Raw genomic sequence first — 6,045 nt, 5'->3', positions numbered from 1 at the left:
GTGACATCCCTTCCACTGTACTAGTGACACGTTCAGCGGTACTGTATCTGATGACATCCCTTCCACTGTACTAGTGACACGTTCAGCGGTACTGTATCTGGTGACATCCCTTCCACTGTACTAGTGACATGTTCAACGGTACTGTATCTGATGACATCCCTTCCACTGTACTAGTGACACGTTCAGCTGTACTGTATCTGATGACATCCCTTCCACTGTACTAGTGACATGTTCAGCAGTACTGTATCTGATGACATCCCTTCCACTGTACTACTGACATGTTCAACGGTACTGTATCTGATGACATCCCTTCCACTGTACTAGTGACACGTTCAGCGGTACTGTATCTGGTGACATCCCTTCCACTGTACTAGTGACACGTTCAGCTGTACTGTATCTGGTGACATCCCTTCCACTGTACTACTGACATGTTCAACGGTACTGTATCTGATGACATCCCTTCCACTGTACTAGTGACACGTTCAGCTGTACTGTATCTGATGACATCCCTTCCACTGTACTAGTGACACGTTCAGCTGTACTGTATCTGATGACATCCCTTCCACTGTACTAGTGCCTTGCAACAGTTTTCATACTGCTTTAGTGAACAAAAAAACCAAAAAAATACATTCGATTCAAGGCTCTTTCACACAGTTGTCAGACCTCTGTGTCGCCATTGCCTCTGTTCTGGCATATTACTAAACACTGATAGTTAATAATAATTTTTTAAAAGCCTAGCTGTAAGAAATGACACTTGAAGAATGGCTCAAAGACAGGGCTAATGGGCACAGACCCCTTTTTTCAAGACCAACGTGCTCTGAGAAAGTAAGACTCCATAACATAGGTGTCTATGAATGGGGAGTACACTGAATGTGTAACACTAACTCAAGCTGATTTTGTTGACAGATAGGCAGCTTTTTTTGTTCCCTCAACAGGCTTCATAGTATAATAAGCTAAATAGGCTCTGTCATCTATCCATTCCCTTAGATTTTGCTTTCAGGGAAAACTAATCAACTGAGGTAGAAAAATAACTTATGGCATACATAATTCTTAGGTTTTATTCATGATAAAACAGCAGCGGAATGGAATTAAATACCTTGGGAAGCTGTCTGTTTCAACCCCATGATGCTTGTCTTCAGGAAATGTATCTTGCCATTATTCTGCCACAAGAGGCCTGGCAGTTTTATCTGCAGATGAGATACAAAATTAAGCTGCTGATAATGTTCGACGAATACATATGTTATGCTTTCTCCTACAGACAAAGTTTAACAAAAAAACTCAAATGTGTTCATGTCCTCTGGATCAAGGCCAGTCGAATGTGTTATAGTTGATAGAATTTAAGAAACATTATTCCTTCATCCTTGCCACACATCAAATACAACTACAGTATATTCACAATGGGATTCTTTGCTTAGAAAATTGCAAAGAAAAGCACAATACTCCTCCTTTTGTCTTCCAAATACTCCAGAATTCCTCTGGTACATTCAAAGTCATACGCTTGTCAATTTTTAGCCTATTGAGGTACCTTAACCCTCCTTTTAGATAATGTAAATTCAAAAGCAAGCCAAATGCTCTTAGCAGTATGTCGTGCTTTGACTAAATCTTTAGAGGTACTGCACATATCACAATCACTTTCCTGAGTTTTCAAAAAAGAGAACATCAAAAGAAATGATGTCTATAAATTAGAGTTCAGATTAACAATACCACACACTTTCTCCTGATCAGAGACCGCAAAGCAGACACAGTTGAGGAATAGTGTTTCAATGGAAAAAAGCTTTTAAAAAAAATGTTTTTGTCTCATATTAAAGCTTTTTATATTAGCACATGCCACCAAAGTAGATTGTGAGGCGAAGAAAATAATAACACAAAATAAAAGAGCACCACTTCAGGCACTTGATAGAAACTAAATCTCCAGAACAGCAGAATGATATATACACACACAGAGGTTCCATTCTGTTACACTCTACCCTATAGTCTCTAGGTCCCGTGTGGCTCAGTTGGTAAAGCATGGCATTTGCAACACCAGGGTTGTGGGTTCAAATCCCATGGGGGACCAGTACAAAAATGTATGTCACTGGATAAGAGTGTCTGCTCAATGACTAAAGTGTGATGAAAAATATACCCACTTGTACCTTGGGAGGTGATGCTTGGCCTCAGTGGTTTCAAGTGTCAAAGTAAAGTTTCTCTGTGTTGTGTGCAGATTGCCAGCTGTTGTCTAAAGCGTGCCTTTGCTTCCCTCCTTTACTGAACTGCAGGTGTTAAGGTCACCACTATCTGTCATTTCCCCTTGCCTAGTTTACTGAGGAGAGAATTCTAAATGGTAAACCTCTAAAGGGGTTTCCTACCCACATGTTCTAATACCTCAGCTTCATTGACTACAACCAAACATTTTATTCCATTCGGTGTATGTATCCAGTTCTTTTTGTGATATACTGGGCTGGAATTTGCTAAATCCATTTTCAAAGTCTTGGTAGGAGACTGGTCTCATCTGGCTGGGATGGATGGCTGAGAGGTCAGAAGCTGGGATGCCATGGAGCTGTCCTACCACTGCCTCCTGGCACAGCTGGGCCACGTCCAGTCCTGAAAAGCCTTCCATCCGCTCGACCAGCAGTGACACCTCTTTGTCACTGAGGCAATAGTTGTGCTGTGAGAGTAGTTGGCTAATTATCTGGCGCCGAGCTGTGCTGTCAGGTAGGGGGATGAGGAGCCGTTTGGTGAAGTACCTCCTCAGGGAATCTTGGATCTCCTCAGGCTTACTGGTGGAGCAGACCACTAGGACATGGTCCTCGGCTGTGGTCAGCACACTGTCCAGCTGCATGAGGAGCTCGCTCTGGATCACGTTCACCGGACTCTCCTCGCTGAGATGGGCCGATAGAAGCATGTCAACCTCACTGATGAACACAACTGAGGGCTGGCGACACCGGGCCAACAGGAAGGAGGCCTGGACGATCTTCTCGCCCTCCCCCAGCCACTTGGTCACCAGGGCTGAGCCACTCAGCTGCAGGAAGGCTGCCCCCAGCTGGCTGGCCATGCAGCGGCCCAGCAGTGTTCTGCCTGTTCCCTGAGGTCCGAAGAGAAGGAGGCTCCGAGGTAATGTGGCAAGTCCACTGAACATGTCTGGCCTCAAAATGGGCCACAGAATCTCTTCTTTGATGGCTGCTTTGGCCAGCTCCAGACCAGCTATGTCACTCCAGTCCACTGGGGGACCGGGCTGAAGGATCTCTGTGGTGACCAACTCCACCACGCTGGCATCGCTGTTCTTCAGCTGCTCCTCTGCAACGTGGCTGGATGAGGTAGCTCTGCCAATGTCCGACCCTGCAATGGAATGGGAGAGTTGCTCTTCACTTTGCTCACCCGTGATAGGGGATCCAAATTTTCCAAAGGACTCACCTGATCTCAGGCTTCCCACAGAGCTTTTGGTTGATCCATAGGAGGGAGGGGTAAGTGCTCTGCTAGACTGACTGCTAAATTTTCTTTGCTGATCTGAGGATATTGCCTGCTTTGTAGGCTTAAACGCTAAAGATGACACATCAGCATTCCTGTCAAATCCATTCCCTCTGCTTGAGTCTGAGATGCTGTTGTCTGGTATTCTGTACATAGGGCTTTGTGAGGAGCGCTGTTGATTGTAGTTGAAATTACTATAGCTGGAGTCCATATCTCCATGCCCCGTCATGTAGAAAGCTTTTCTTTTCAATGAGTTGGCTGAGCTGCCATTCAAAGGTGTTGGTGCAATTGGTGCATGGTTATGGGACTGGTAGGTATAGCCAGAGAGTGTAGAGGGGGGTAGCGGTGTGGGAGCTGCAATGCTGGATGGCAGATAGGAAGAGGGCGGTGGGCCCCCCCCAGGGCTATAGCCAGGGGCAACAACTGTCTGTGAGGGATACCCCGCCGTAGGATAATTGTAGTTGGAGATGTTGGGAGACCCCACGTTGTAGCTGGGCACTAGAGTAGTGGGAGGTGGTGGAAGAGGGGGTTGTATGAGACCAGCACTGTGCATAGGAGAAGGGTGTTGAGAGGGGAGGCCTGGGTTGGTCTGCCCGCTGTAACTAGAGTGCAGGTAGGAGCCATTGTAGCCTGTAGCGTATTCCTGAGAGGACAGACCCGAGTGTAGACTGGTGGTCGTGTGACTCCCACAGTTACTTCTGGAATAGCTGGGCTCGTTCAGGCTGCTGGCCACCCCTGGGGTGCTACCTATGCTGGCCGACACGTCTGTAGGGGGAAGTGCAGCTGTCATTCCAGCTTTGTTCACAGATATAACATCTGGACCGCAGTTCATTGAGTAAATCCCCTCCTGCCAGGACTCACTCTCTGACTTACGTCCGTTGAGGAGTCCAGGAGTGCCATCGGAATACGAGCAGAGCAGCGCTCTTTCACTCGGACTCTCTAAAATCCCAGAGTACTTCTCTGCGTATTTCTTCAGCAGGTTGGAGGCGGTGAGTGCAGAGATGTCGTCGTTTGCCCAAGCATACTGGTAGGTGCGCTGCAGGTGCCCCCGGTAGGCCTCTACTTTGTGTGCAGGGGAGCGGGTGGTGGAGGAGATATCAAAGTGCTGCTCGGCCCACTGCGCATGCTCTGGGGTCCACTGCATCTTTAGGCCTAAACACCCGACAAAAAGAGAGAGGGATGGGTCAAAATGACTATCAGATAGCAGTTGCTAATTATTATCAGTTTTCTCAAGTAGATGACAGCATTTTGTGTCGAGAAAAAAAGTTTGAACATTTAACATGGTGGATAAGTTGTCTTTGTGGCAATGAACTGACAAATTACTTTGTTTTTTTTCTCCCAATTTCCAATACCTTCATACAACTAACATCCTCTACTGCAAAACAGGCTCTGCTGACCAGTTAATTCATGGTCAATGTGTGGATTTGGGATGCAACACCTGGTTAGCAAAGTATAATGCACCCTGCACAGAACAGAATGTCATAGACAGTGCAGGTCAGTCTATAATCCAACTCTCATGTAAGGCATTCTGAGACAGTTTCAAATCTGCTTCGAGGAGTGCAGCAAAGCAATCTCTCAGGCAGCGCTCTGTTGCTTCCATCACAACAACCCCACTGCCCAGCATGAATTACAACGGCCCTGTGTCTGGCTACTGCTTCCCAGTCTACAGAGTGAGAGGGAAAAAACATTCCTCACTTGTCTTTCTCTCTTCCCAGACTTTATTTCACTGCCTCCAGGGCTCAAAAGGCATGATCAAGTTTAATCCTAAACTCCATCTACAAACACAAGTCATTACATATGCTGTCATCTTAGACTCAGCATGGGATTATCAAAGAAAGATATACTCAAGAAAGAAACAGACCGTTGTGTTTACAGTGTTAAAACAAACATCGACATGACGCGCACACACGCACACACACACACACACATACACACACACACACATACACACACACACACACACACACACACACACACACACACACACACACACACACACACACACACACACACACACACACACACACACACACACACACACACACACACACACAGTCCTTATTTAAGTCAATCTGACTTAAAACTCTATTGGTAAACACTGAATCACACCGCAAAACCATCCATTCCTGCTTTATTGGTCTGCCTCAGCCAGCCACACGTGCAGCAGCACAATATGACATCGCCCAGTAGCCTAAGTCCCCATCCAAGTCTTTCAGAGACAAACAGAGAGCATCAAGCGGCGGATTACAGCGTAGTGTTTGTCTAGTAACAGAGAAGCATGTGGTTTCCCTCATGACTCCCTTCCAGCCGCTTGCTCAGCCGCCAAACCAGGCACCAGGAGCTAATTAGCAGGATGCTGCTGAGCTAATTGTGTTAATTTACAAGGTTTTAGTCAAAGAGATCCACGCTACAGTACGGCTCACGCAGCTGTCAGCCTTTCCAAGCTAATGGTTAAGAAAAGCCCATGGCAAAGAGCCCAGTCACTCACAGCAGCCATAATATACCGTAGCTAGCAGCAAGTCTATCCACAGTAAATACAATCTATAGAGCAAGAGAGACAAGTCTGTACCACTTCAAACAAAGGAGAACACACAGACAGAC

The 6,045-nt window shown here is 46.3% G+C and overlaps 1 pseudogene across 1 annotated transcript; it reads right to left on the bottom strand.

Moving 5' to 3' along the window:
- Positions 1 to 466: 466 nt before the first annotated feature.
- Positions 467 to 4,711, bottom strand: LOC110501497 (fidgetin pseudogene; annotated as a pseudogene). Its single transcript, XR_016490736.1, has one exon. The product of XR_016490736.1 is annotated as a fidgetin pseudogene (transcript).
- Between the last annotated feature and the right edge of the window lie 1,334 nt (positions 4,712 to 6,045).

This window comes from Oncorhynchus mykiss, chromosome 22 (assembly GCF_057628025.1).
Source record: "Oncorhynchus mykiss isolate SJ-2025 chromosome 22, ASM5762802v1, whole genome shotgun sequence".
Taxonomy (NCBI): domain Eukaryota; kingdom Metazoa; phylum Chordata; class Actinopteri; order Salmoniformes; family Salmonidae; genus Oncorhynchus; species Oncorhynchus mykiss.
This window is presented reverse-complemented; position numbering and strand designations above follow the sequence as displayed.